The sequence below is a fragment of the Bubalus bubalis genome, chromosome 17, assembly GCF_019923935.1.
Source record: "Bubalus bubalis isolate 160015118507 breed Murrah chromosome 17, NDDB_SH_1, whole genome shotgun sequence".
Classification (NCBI taxonomy): Eukaryota; Metazoa; Chordata; class Mammalia; order Artiodactyla; family Bovidae; genus Bubalus; species Bubalus bubalis.
The window spans coordinates 31,299,072-31,313,418 of NC_059173.1; the positions used below are offsets into that span (position 1 = coordinate 31,299,072).

General features: G+C 36.3%; 1 long non-coding RNA gene across 1 annotated transcript in view; it reads right to left on the minus strand.

Annotated features, from left to right (window-relative positions):
• Positions 1-725: 725 nt before the first annotated feature.
• LOC123329961 overlaps positions 726-14,347 on the minus strand; it is a 46,987-nt gene continuing 33,365 nt past the window's right edge. Inside the window, exons 2-4 of the long non-coding RNA XR_006545602.1 lie at positions 2,174-2,265; positions 1,327-1,459; positions 726-1,229 (exon numbers count right to left, since the gene is read on the minus strand). This is a non-coding gene — a long non-coding RNA (uncharacterized LOC123329961). The remainder of the gene's footprint in view (positions 1,230-1,326; positions 1,460-2,173; positions 2,266-14,347) is intronic.

The window sequence follows — 14,347 nt, forward strand, 5'->3', positions numbered from 1 at the left end:
TATAATAACAGCAATGATACTCTTGCCAGATTGCTCTTAGAAATAAATGAGCTAATCTATGACAAGTACTTTGCACAGATTCTAGCATGTAACACATACTCAATACACAATGAATGGGATGAATAGTAATGCATGACAATTTCAAAATCTAGAAACATAGGGCTATAATTCTGAAAAGGATTATTAGTATATCTAAGTTTATATTTAAAATTGATCTTAAGGTTATAAAACAACAGCATTGGGTCAAGAGTTAAGAAATCTAGAATTAATAATCATATTTCTTCTAGTATCTGATTGGCAATAGACCATTCACTTAATATATCAGAGTTGTAGTTTTCTCATCTCTGAAGACTGATTGGCCAGTCTCAGAATTTGTGCCAGCTCTAGTATTTTCCTACTGAAGAAAAGTTTTTGCTGCTTCTTTTGTTAAAATAGATACTTTTAACAGGTATAACATTGATTTAAATGAATTTAAAGGAGATAGGAAAAAATAAAGATTACCCTTAAAATATAATTACCATAGGGAACTTGATTATTGTTTATCTAAGGAGTAAATTACTGGAAATCAAGAAAATGAGAAAAAAAAAATCAGAACACAAGCACAACCGAAGCCATCAGCCTCATGTTACCAAGTTAGATATCATTTTAATTGCAATCATTATTTTCATATATAGAGAAAACTCATAAATAATTACATTAGGGCTCTGGATATTTTTATTTATAATTTTCAGGGCAAAGTAGATCCATTGGAACCATGTAACTCAAAATGAAAGACTTCAGATTATGATGTTTTAAAGGCAAGAATTGTCTGAGTCTCCTTAGAATTGCTTAGGGTTTATTAAATAGTTGGCAAGGGGGTACAAAAACATATGTTTCTGGTTATACTTTAGTTTTGAGATTTGGTTATAACAACCATTTAGTAAAAGGAAAATATTCATTAATATCTAATAAAACATTCAACCGCAAGGGAGATCCTAAGTTTTTACAAATTCATTAAGTACTTCATTGCACTAGAGTTTACATTGTGTATCTCAGCTTTATGAAAACTATGTGTGGCTATCATCAAACTGTGTTTTCAGTATTCTTCACTGCACCATTTAAAATTATCTCCCCTCTTCTCAGGACGTCTTTGCAAGGGTTTAATCAGCATCCTGTCACATCAAGCAACATGAAGGCAAGCTCGGTCCATCCCCTCCAGGAGGTCTTCTGTGCAATTGAGAGTCAGATGCCTGCAGTGGGATTACGAGTGAGAGCAGTGCATGAACCACGATGCATGGACAAAGACTCAGGGAAAATTGAAAAGGGACCAATTCAGCAAGGACTCACCAACTGATCCTGACTGTACTCAGAGTAGCTACAGTAGTCCATCTGCCATAGATATTAGTACTAAGGTACAGAAGGCACTCAGTAGTGGGGCAAAACCAGGCATACATCTCCTCAGACACAGACTGAAGGATCCCTGTGTAAATGGCAATGAAGTTACAGTGAGCTACCCAGGTTCCCATGTCATCTTAGGAAGTACAGGAGGAGGAAAGCAACTGGAGAGGAAGTTGGACTTCTATTGACTGAATATCTACCCCAAGGGAGAAGACATAACTTGGAAACATCTAAAACATATTGTAGAAGCTTGGTTTTTCTTCTACAACTTGACAGTCACAAAGGACTGGGACTCAGCTAAACTTTTGGCATGTCCAACTAAGTCATGCTCTTTTTCTACCGGCCATGTGTTATTTTCTTCTTATATCTAGGAAATGAATACTGCTAAACTAGAGTTAAGTACCTGAATAACAGTCTAACATAGCTGCAGCTTCAAAGCATATAGCAGCATTGATTATGATCAGTGTCTCCAGTGAGGTGGCATTTACAATGCTGTAACTATCCTGGCTGGGTGATAGTGGGCTGCTATAATAAAATGTCACAGACTGGCCAGCTTAAACAGAAAAGGCATTTATTTCATCACAGATCTGGAGACTGGGAATCTAAGATCAGAGTGCCAGTATCATCAGTTTCTGGGAAGCAACTTCTTCCTGGCTGGCAGACGGCTGCTTTCTTGCTGTGTATTCACATGGTGTAGCGGAAAAAGACAGCACGCTTTCTGTAGTGTCCCTTCTTCTCAGGGCATTAATCCCATGGTGAAGGCCCCACCCCGATAAATCCACCCAAACCTAGTTACCTCCCAGAGGCTCCATCTCCAAACAGCATCACACTGGAGGTTCGGATTCAACATAGGAATTTAGAGAGGACATAATTCCATCAAAATACAACCTGATGAAAAAATACAGAAACTGCTTTGTCAGTTACAAACAAAAGAAGGAGGAAAGGTAACGATTTATAAAGGGAGACTAAAAGGAGCTAACCATGAAGGACCCTGAAGCATAGACACATGATTGCCTAGGACTCTTTACTGCCATGTAAATCACCACCTGAAGGCTTTCAAGGGACCACTGAAGTCAGCCACTATACAGAAACCACTCTCCTCACCGTGACTGAAGTCCACAGAGTCTTTCAGACATCTCAAGAGCATGCTGTGATCCATTTTGTAAGGCACAGCGTTAGTTTCTGCAGTATCAGAATGAATGCTTGGCTGGTCTCCAAATTCTCAGACATACAGAAATTTAAGTGTCATTTTAAGAACTGTGTCTTGTATCTTGCATAGACTAGGAAAAACATTTGGAGATGCAATCAAGAAATCGTGTGAGTCATACTGTAATATCATTTTATATAATTTTATCTTATTTGTTGCCATGATATTTGTGGAATACCGTGCATGTGTTTATATAACAACTATTAAAAAAGAGAGCTATCCTAGTGTAGCCTTAGTCAAATGACAAAAGTTAAGTTGCAGAGTCATTGCCGGAACAGTGGAAAATTCACTTTGCTAAGAACCTAGAGTCTAGTCTCTCAGCTGTCACCAAGTAGCTGTGTGGCAATGACCAGTCACTTAGCCTCTGGGATCATAAGTCTTGCCATCTTTTAAATGGAGTCATAGGAAACACTTTTCTTCCTTCTCTGCTTGTTTTATGTGAATACCCAATAGGATAATGTCAGTAAGGAAACTAGAAACCCAGGAGACGGTATACAGGTTCAGTGTTGTGGTTTTTCTCTCTCTTATTATTATGCTGCCTTGAAATGCTCTGATTGTTCTAAAACTAGGACAGGAATGGGGAAAACAACAGGTAAATGTTAGAAACAGAAAGTAGTAGCTGTGTCAAAGAATAGCTGGCAGTGTGTGGAGTGGTCTGGGTTGCTCCAGGTATACTGCTGTAGTAGGTGGGACAATGACCTTGTCACTCCCAGGATTCCACTACTTGCTTCTGCCTCCAAAATGCGAGACCTTATAGAGATGCATGTACCATCCTGGCGAGTAATAGTTCTGTCTGACCTACTTTGATTTCTGTTGGTCTTCCTTTTCTAAATAAGGAAACCCAATTCTACAGTGGGTGCCTCTCAAAGTCCTAAAACCAGAACCTTCTTAAAATTTAAAGATCCCCCCTGAGTATGACTTTAGTGACTGGGGCATGAACAAGCCCACTGTCCATCATCCCAAAACCTTTTGTCTAGATATACTTTATAATTTAGATGTTTTAGATTTATAGATAGGCATACGTTGCCTACACTGTGCAAGGTGTTAATGTCCTAGCCTTCTTCACCTCAAGGAATGGAAGTAGCACATCATGGCCAACTACATTCTTATTTTAGGCAACAAATACTCTCAAGTGTGATAAATAAAGACTGGAAACCATCTCACATTAGTTCAGGTTAATATCTGAAGTCAAATCAGTTCAGATCAAGCCAGAATTCACAGCCAAATGAATTTCAGAAGTTCTGGTTTCCAGAGTTGCTTGGATAACAGAACTGAGATAAGAGAGTATATACACCCACAAAAGGAAATACCCGAGGCTCACTTGTTACACTCAGCCTTAAATCCAGCAAAACTGCCAACTCTTCAAAGTGAAAAAATTCCAGATTAACTCTCAGTATCCCAATCCACTTCTTAAATCTGTGTTTGATGTTAATTTTTTAAAAGTTGGACATGGATTTTCAAAATATATTTAATTTGGAAAGAACCTTTAAAAATCACTTAAGTCCTTTTGTCTCCTAAATAATGACCTGAAGTTCACAGAACTGAGGTCAAAATGTGTGCATGGAGAATCAAAACAGGAACTTTGTAGTCAATCAGTTAGACCTGTATTCCAATCCAGCTTCTGCTTCCTTTAAAAAAAAAAAATTGAATTATAGTTGATTTGCAATATTGTGTTAGTTTTTGCTGTACAGCCCAGTGAATCAGTTATATATATATATATAATATTTCATATTCCTTCCCATTTTGGCTTCTTCAGTATAGTTCCCTGTGATACAGAGTAGGACATTGTTGTTTATCCATTCTTTATATAATAGTTTACATCTATTGATCCAAACTCCCAATCCATCCCTCCTCCTTGTCTATTGAGGAGACTGAATGGACTGATTCCATTACTGACTCAATGACTCAACAGACCACAAGTCTGTTCTCTGTCTGTGATTCTGTTTCTGTTTCATAGACTAGTTCATTTGCATCGTAATTTAGATTCCATATATAAATGATATCATATGATATTCATCTTTCTGACTTGCTTCACTCAAAATGACAATCTCTAGGTCTATCCATGTTCCTGCAAATCACATTGTTTCATTCTTTTTATGGCTGAGTAATATTCCATTGTATGTATGTGCCACATCTTCTTTGTCCATTCATCTGCTGATGGACACTTAGGTTGCTTCCGTGTACTATCTACTGTGAATAGTGCGGCAATGAACATATGAGTGAATATATCTTTTCTAATTAAGAGTTTTCGTATTTTTCCATATATATGCCCAGGAATGGGATTGCTGGATTATATGGCATCTCTATTTTCAGTTTTTTGAGGAACCTCCATACTGTTTTCCATAGTCTGCCTCTGCTTCTTACTGGGTGGTATAAAGCTGGCAAGTTACACCATTTTCTCAACGCATTGTGGTGGGGTGGTGATATCTCCTTTGGACACTTGCATATTCATTATTAAATGTTTATTAAGTGACAGGTGCTGTTTTCAGTGGTAAGGACACATCAGGATAGTTTTCAGGCTTAATTTTGAAAGTGTATTTAAAGAACTCAGTATAGTGGCTAGCTTTTTATAGATTCTTATTGAATACTATTATTATCAGTTATCACTAACTATCTAGTAATAGAGACACACACACATACACACAAATCTCAGGTCTCTGGGTTCACAGTCCACTTATTCTTAAAGAAAAATGAAAAGAGGTGAATTAAAAGCAAATGAACTAAGATCATGGCATCCAGTCCCATCACTTCATGGCAAATACGTGGAGAAAAAATGGAAACAATGACAGGCTTTATTTTGGGGGGCTCCAAAATCACTGCAGATTGTCACTGCAGCCATGAAATTAAAAGACACTTACTCCTTGGAAGAAAAGTTTTGACCATCCTAGACAGCATATTAAAAAGCAGAGGCGTTACTTTGCCAACAAAGGTCTGTCTAGTCAATGCTATGGTTTTTCCAGCGGTCATGTATGAATGTGAGAGTTGGACTATAAAGAAACCTGAGCACCAAATAATTGATGTTTTTGAACTGTGGTGTTGGAGAAGACCTTTGAGAGTCCCTTGGACTGTAAGGAGATCCAACCAGTCCATCCTAAAGGAAATCAGTCCTGAATATTCATTGGAAGGATTGATGTTGAAGCTGAAACTCCAATACTTTGGCCCCCTGATGCAAAGAACTGACTCATTAGAAAAGACCCTGATATTGAGAAAGATTGAAGGTGGGAGGAGAAGGGGATGACAGAGGGTAAAATGGTTGGATGGCATCACTGACTCAAAGGACATGAGTTTGAGTAAACTCTGGGAGTTGGTGATGGACAGGGAGGCCTGGCATGCTGCAGCCCATGGGGTCGCAGAGTCGGACACGACTGAGCAACTGAACTGAACTGAACTGATGTGATTTGTGCAAGTCAATACAACTCAAGGAATAGTATTGCATTTGCAACGCTACAAAATTAGTGTTTTGATATTAGTGATTCTCTGGTTCACACTCCAGAATTACCTAGTGTTATCTTGCACTGAAACGTCCCAGTCCTGAGAAATTTCTTACCTAGTAGGGTGAATCTCAGGGACAGTGTAAGCCACAGGCTACCATGTTCATTGGATTGTCAGGATAATTTATTTAATGCACTTAGTCATTTATCTCTTGGCTACTTGAACTAAAATATTATAGCTAAATGGGAACAGAACTATTCTAATGCTAACTAATGCTCCTCAATTTTCATTACTAGCATAATGCAATAACACTTTTTTGGAGAGAAACACAATGCAAATATTTTGAACTAAGGGGAAAAGGTTTAAGTGTTAGAATACCATTGCCAACATCAATAAATTGTCAGCAACTTGCATGTTTTGTTAGGTTAAGTGCTATACGAAATGAATCAGCAAAATATTATCTCTCTTCTACATGAAATTGAATGATTCTTTTTTAGTAAACTTCTAAAATTTTATTTTATGTGCAAAGCAGTTCTGTTTAAATTTTGAGTTTAAGAAAGAAAGTGTCAGGGAGCAAGTGTACTTCCTGTAATTGAATGTTAGCTGTGGAATTTTTAAAGCATGTGGGGACAGACTGGCAGTCATCCTAGCAGAAATGTTCCCTGCTTTGACTTAGTCATAGAAACAAATGGATAAACTAGAAGCATTTCATTTCAATAGAGACTAAGGATGTATTTAACATTTTGCATAGGAGAAAAAAGTACCTGTGAGTCACAGGATTCTGGCTTCTTAAAATGAAAAAGCACTCGATTGATTTGAACATTGTTTTTCCAGTGGAAAATGATAAACTATTTAATTAATATTTTAAAAATTTACTCAAATTCCTTCTGAAAAAGTACACTATAATCTGATTAACACATAATCTCCATTCAGTGCACAAGATCTTATTTTTAAGGAGGCTCCAATCTTAACATGTTTTTAATGTTTTAACATTTTTGAGGAGTTCCATAGGATGGAAGGGGTGCAGATAGTTAAGTGGAGCAAATCACTTTTATTAGATTCCTCCAACAAAGTACTTGAGATGAGTTTTGTTTCAGAAGTAAGAAAGTAACATATTTCTCAGGGAATTTTTCAGAGATTTCTGAAGACTGTAGAAATTACCACACCAGGTTTTGAAAATTTTGACAGCACAAGGATTACATGTTTTGAAAGATGGAGGGTTATTAAAAATAGTTTGCAAAGGGGATCTCAGTTCAGAAGTGTGAGCAAGAAAAAGGAAAGGATAAGTAAAAATGTTTTTCCCTGGACCTTTGCTTTGGAAAACAACATTCAGAATTGACCATGACAGAACAAGAGGGTCAGAAGTTCTAGAGTAAAGGAGACAGCGTCAGACAATAACTACAATAGTCTAGTAGTTCTCCAGTCTGCTATATAAGGATGCACCCAGAATAAATTTTAATTATAGCTACAAATTCCATGTTGCTTAACATAAGGGGGGTGTACAGGAAAATGGGGTTTAAGTCAAATGTAGCAAGTGGTAACATCAGACACCCAGTGAGATGATTATTCAACAAATAGTATGTATCATTTCTAAAAATAAGTATTGATACATATTAACATTAGAAGAAATTTGCAAGTCTCTCTCATTGAGACCTCTTTATTTGAAGATGTGCCCTACTTTTTATGATGTAAAATGATGTCATAAGTCATTCAAGTGTAATAACATTCTTTATTCTTTGGTTATGGTGGTAGTAAGAAAACATAGCTGGGTGATGTAAACCTAGCTTTTTTGTACTAAACGTGTTGTTTATTGGCTTAGATAAAATTATCCAAGTGAAATTTTTTAAAATTTATCTTCCAAATAAGTATACGTTTTCTTCTTTATGAAATCGGTCAATCCTAAAGGAAATCAACCTGGGAAGGACTGATGCTGAAGCTGAAACTCCAATACTTTGGCTTCCTGATTCAAAGAACTGACTCATTGGAAAAGACCCTGATGCTGGGAAAGATTGGGGGCAGGATGAGAAGAGGTGACAGAAGCTGAGATTGTTAGATGGCGTTACTGACTCAATGGACATGAGTTCGAGCAATTCCAGGAGATAAGAAGCCTGGCATGTTGCAGTTCATGGGGCAGCAAAGAGTCACACTGGACTTAGCAACCAAACAATAACAACTTTGAGTAGGAAAACTGAAATTAGTATTACCACCTTAGATATTATTATATTTAATACAGTTGCATAAAGCTGTGAAAATAGCTTTTTAGTTACTCTTGAAACTTGAGTAAGTGGTTTGAACTAGAAACAATGTCAACAATATTACACTCACATATCACCATCTCTGAGAATACAGGTCATGGTTGTATGAGATTCTGCCTCAGTGTACAATTTCATCTTATCAAATGTCTTACAAACTATTACATTAATGTACATTTATTTTTCTTTTTCTGTATTTAAAACTCAAACCAGTCACTCTTAGAAAACCACATAACAGGAGAAATCACTTACTTCCTTTTAAAGGAATAATTAGTGATGCTAACAAGATACAATGAGAAACCAGAGTGAACCACATCCAATAATAACACAAACTTCCCCAGATGTATAACAATCAGTGGTACCAGATTATAATTGACACAAACAAGAATGTTATTTTCCAAAGATGTAAAAGGAAAGTAGGTCTGAGAGAAGGAGGGCAGAGTCATCCTTCATGTCAACGTGGAGATAGTTAACAGTTCAGAGAATATAAAGTGATCCGTCTCCAAGGACCAGAACCCTGCACAAAGACCTAGTTAGAATCTAGGTGATAGTGCTGAAGGCAAGAAACATAAGAGCAATTTTTAACTGCAGGATTTTATTTTCCCTTGAGATGTCACAACAATGGATTGAAAAATACAATGCTCCACTTTTTATATAGTCTAATAGACCAGTGCTGAAGTTGGGAAGTTATTCTAGTCACTACTTGTAGTTAAATTATTCATGCCACAGAAGATACAGGTGTAATCAGAAGCACTGAAATTTTAAAAAATGCCATTTTTACTTGAATATGGAACGTGTTAATGCACTACACTTAAAAGATAACAATGACTTTCTAAATGTTTACTACACTTAAAAAGAAGGCAAACAATGAAGCACTAATGCTGAGGATGCTTAGAAATCTGCAGCAATTCTTTTCTCTGACATTGAGCCTTTCTATAAGATAGTCAACTGAGTTTACAACCCTGTCATTTCCTGATGGGTGAAGAAGAGATCCATTCTCTTAAATTGCCCAAGTATGAGATGTATTCAAATGTTTGTCTTCCTAAAGATGTTTCTCCCACATAAAGAGTAAAATTGAGCAGGGTCTGAAATGTCAATGACAGATGTAATTGAATGTGGTAATTATTATAATAAGAGTGATAATGTGTCACTACAACTGCAGATGGTGACTGCAGCCATGAAATTAAAAGATGCTTACTCCTTGGAAGAAAAGTTATGACCAACCTAGATAGCATATTCAAAAGCAGAGACATTACTTCACCAACAAAGGTCCATCTCGTCAAGGCTATGGTTTTTCCAGTAGTCATGTATGGATGTGAGAGTTGGACTGTGAAGAAAGCTGAGCATTGAAGAATTGATGCTTTTGAACTGTGGTGTTGGAGAAGACTCTTGAGAGTCCCTTGGACTGCAAGGAGATCCAACCAGTCCATTCTGAAGAAGATCAGCCCTGGGATTTCTTTGGAAGGAATGATGCGAAAGCTGAAACTCCAGTACTTGGCCACCTCATGTGAAGAGTTGATTCATTGGAAAAGACTCTGATGCTGGGAGGGATTGGGGGCAGGAGGAGAAGAGGATGACAGAGAATGAGATGGCTGGATGGCATCACTGACTCGATGGACGTGAGTCTGAGTGAACTCCGGGAGTTGGTGATGGACAGGGAGGCCTGGGGTGCTGCGATTCATGGGGTCGCAAAGAGTCAGACACGACTGAGCGACTGAACTGAACTGAATTGACACTAAAGAAAATTGTAGAATCAATCTAAGATGATCTAGGACTTCCCTGGAGGCCCAGTGGTTAAGATTCCGCATTTCCAATGTAGGAAGTGCAGGTTGCATCTTTGGTGGGAGAACTACAATTTCACATGCAATGCAGTGCAACCAAAAAAAAAAAAAAAAAGACTAAGACGATCTGAAAGCATTGTTATCATACCTTCACTCTTGAAAGATATTTTTGCTAGATAAAGAATTCTGAATGAGTGACTGTAAGTATATTCTGAAGTCAAAAAGTTTGATTCCTCCAGCTACATTCTTCTTTCTCAACATTACTTTGACTATTTGAAGTCTTTTCTGTTTCCATAATAATTGTGACATTTACTGTTCTAGTTCTGTGAAAAATATCATTGGTAGTTTGATAGAGATTGCTTTGAGTAGTATGGTCATTTTCACAATATTGATTCTTCCAGTCCAGGAACATGTTATATCTCTCCATCTGTTTGTGTCTTCTTTGATTTCTTTCATCCTTGTCTTATAGCTTTCTGTATACAGGTCTTTCATCTCTTTAGGTAGGTTTGCATGCATGCATACATGCTAAGTTGCTTCAGTTGTGTCCAATTCTTTCTTGTCCATTTTATTAGAATATAGTTCCTTGTAGTAGTCTCTTATGATCTGTTGTATTTCTGTGTTTTCTGTTGTAACTTCTCCTTTTTCATTTCCTATTTTGTTGATTTGGGTCTTCCCCCTTTTTTTCTTGATGGGTTAACAATTTATCAGTTTTGTTAATCTTCTCAAAGAACCAGCTTTTAGTTTTATTGATCTTTGCTATTGCCTCTTTCATTTTTTTTTCAACTTGCCTGACTTCAGTACAGTCTGAAGCTACAATCATCAAGACAGTATGATACTGACACAAAAACAAAAATATAGACCAATGGAACAAGACAGAAAGCTCAGAGGTAAACGCATGTACTTATGAACACCTTATTTTTGATGAAGGAGATAAGAACATACAATGGAGAAAAGATAATCTCTTCAATTAAGTGGTGCTGGGAAAACCAGACAGATAAATGTTAAAAAATGAAATTAGAACACTTCCTAACATCATGCACAAAAATAAACTCAAAATGGATTAAAGACCTAAATGTAAGACCAGAAGCTATAAATCTCTTAGAGGAAAACATAGGCAGAACCTTTTTTGACATAAATCACAGCAAGATGCTCTATAACCCATCTCGCAGAGTAATGGACATAAAAACAAAAATAAATAGATAAGATCGAGTTAAAATTAAAAGCTTTTGCACAGCAAAGGAACCTATTAACAAGGCGAAAAGACAACCTTCATAATGGGGGAAAATAACAGCAAATGAAACAACTGACAAAGGATTAATCTTCAAAATATACAAGCAGCTCATTCAGCTCAATACCAGAAAAACAAACAGTCCATCAAAAAGTGGGCAGAAGACCTAAACAGACATTTCTCCAAAAAGATATACAGATAGCAAATAAGCAAATGAAAACATGCTCAACATCACTCATTATTAAAGAAATGTAAATTGAAACTACAATAATGTATCACCTCATACCAATCAGAATGTCCACCATCAAAATATCTACAAACAATAAATTCTGTAGAGGGTATGGAGAAAAAAGAACCAACTTGCACTATTGGTAGGAATGTAAATTGATACAGCCACTATGGAGAACTGTATGGAGATACTTTAAGAAAAACTAGGAATAAAACTACCATATGACTCAACAATCCCACTACTGGACAAATACCCCGAGAAAACCATAATTCAAAAACACACATGTACCCCAATGTTCATTGCAGCACTGTTTACAATAGCTAGGACATGGAAACAACCAAGATGTCCATCAGCAGATGAATGGATAAAGAAACAGTGGTACATATATACAATGAAATATTTATTACTCAGCCATGAAAAGGAACACATTTGAGTCAGTTCTAATGAGGTGGATGAATCTAGAGCTTATTATACATTGTGAAGTAAGTCAGAAAGAAAAACAAATACCATCTATTAATGCATATATATGGAATCTAGAAAGATGGTACTGATGAACCTGTTTACATGGAACAGTGGAGATGCAGACATAGAGAACAGACTTATGGATACTAGTTGGGGGAAGAAATGACAGGGTGGGATGAATGGAGATAATAACATGGAAGCATATACTCTACCATGTGTAAAATTAATTACCAATGGGAATTTTCTGTATGACTCAGGTAACTCAAACCAGTGCTCTGTAACAACCTAGAGGGGTGGGAAGGGATGGAAGGTGGGAGGGAGATTAAAGAGAGAGGGGACACATGTAAACCTGTGGCTGACTTATATTGATATATAATGGCAGAGGCCAACACAATATTGTGAAGCAATTTTTCTTCAATTAAAAATAAATGTTTGGAAAAAAATTTTTAAATAACTTTGGAAAAAAAATAGTTATAAGACAAAATGGCATTTTCTCAAATCCTTTTGGATATTTCAGTCTAATAAAGTTACATTGAAATTTCAGAAAGGAAAAGAATTTTTACAATTCAACAATAATGAGTAATGCATTTTGAAAACTAGTAAAAATTTAAAACACTTCTTAAGATATATAAAATGTCAATAATCATAGAAAAGTGAAATTATGGTAATACTACAATGAAGTACAACTATACACATGCATGGATGGCTGCAAAGTAAAAAAAAATAAAAAATTTTTAAAAATGAAAAAAAAAATTATGAGAATGCATGTTGTCAATTATATGGAACACCTACATTGCTGATTGGAGAAATATGCTGCAACCACTTTACAAAACAGTGGGACAATTTTTCATAGAGGTAAACATATATTTGTGTATGACCCAGTAATTTCACTTCTAGGTGTTTATCCAAGAGAAATGAAAACTTATGGCCACACAAGGACTTATATAAAAATGTGCACAGCAACTTTATTTAAAATAACTGAAAACCAAAAGGGAACTCAAATATTGATCAATAGGAAGTGAGTAATTATAATATAAATGTGATGCAATGGAATACTACTCAGGCATAAAAAGGAACAATAACAATGTTCTACTGGATGAAAAAGGTCAGAAGTTGTGCCCTGAGTAAAAGGAGTTGGATACAAGAAAATATATATGTTATAATTCCATAGATATGAAATTCTAAACATCTCAAAATAATCTTTGCTAAGAGGCATAACTCACTGAATGACACATTGTAAAGATATCTATTATCCCAAAGTTGACAAGAAAAAGACTAAAAATCTTCAGCTTCGTGTGTTACTATTTCGTACCTTTTATTAGCATTTGGTAATAATTAACAAGCTTGTGAGCCAGGCATGGTAATAAATACTTCACAAGTATGAATATTTAATAAAACTGATAAAGAATTTTAGGACTTCCCAAGTGGTGCTAATGGTAAAGAACTGGCCTCCCAATACAGGAGACATGAGACCCAGGTTCAATCCCTGGGTCAGGAAGATTCCTGGAGGATGGCATGGCAATCTACTCCAGTGTTCTTATTTGGAGAATCCCTTGGATAGAGGAGCCTGGCAGGCTACAGTCCATAGGGTCACAAAGAACTGGATATGAATGAAGGGAGTTGGTGATGGACAGGGAGGCCTGGTGTGCTGCAATTTATGGGGTCGCAAAGAGTCAGACACGACTGAGAGACTGAACCGAACTGAAATGAAGCTACTTAGCACAGGTATACATAGAGTTTTATTTTTTATTTTTTTATTATTTTTTTTTTACTTTACAATATTGTATTGGTTGTGCCATACATGTGATAACCCTGTATGTGAGACAGCAAAAGAGACACAGATGTATAGAACAGTATTTTGGACTCTGTGGGAGAGGGAGGGGGATGATGATTTCGGAGAATGGCATTAAAACATAGAATTTTATTATTGAGATTATACTGGGTGCTTTCAAAGGTATGATTTCAGGCTATACTAATCCTCATAACATCACTGAAATATAGTCTGGGCAATTTTAACCCTCATTTTAAAAGTAAAGAAACAGAAATGCAGTGAGGTTTAATAACTTAGTAAGCAAAGTCACCCAGCTACTAAGGATTAGGTTTGGATATCTAAACCTATCATTTTGTCTGTTAATCATTCTAAATAATACACCTGGAATTTTGTTGAATTGGATATATGTATATTTTTGAGTGATTTTTCAAATTTGAAAATGGATGAAGAGAAAAGGGAACCCTCTTACACTGTTGGTGGGAATGCAAACTAGTACAGCCACTATGGAGAACAGTGTGGAGATTCCTTAAAAAACTGGAAATAGAACTTCCTTATAACCCAGCAATCCCACTGCTGGGCATACACACCGAGGAAACCAGAATTGAAAG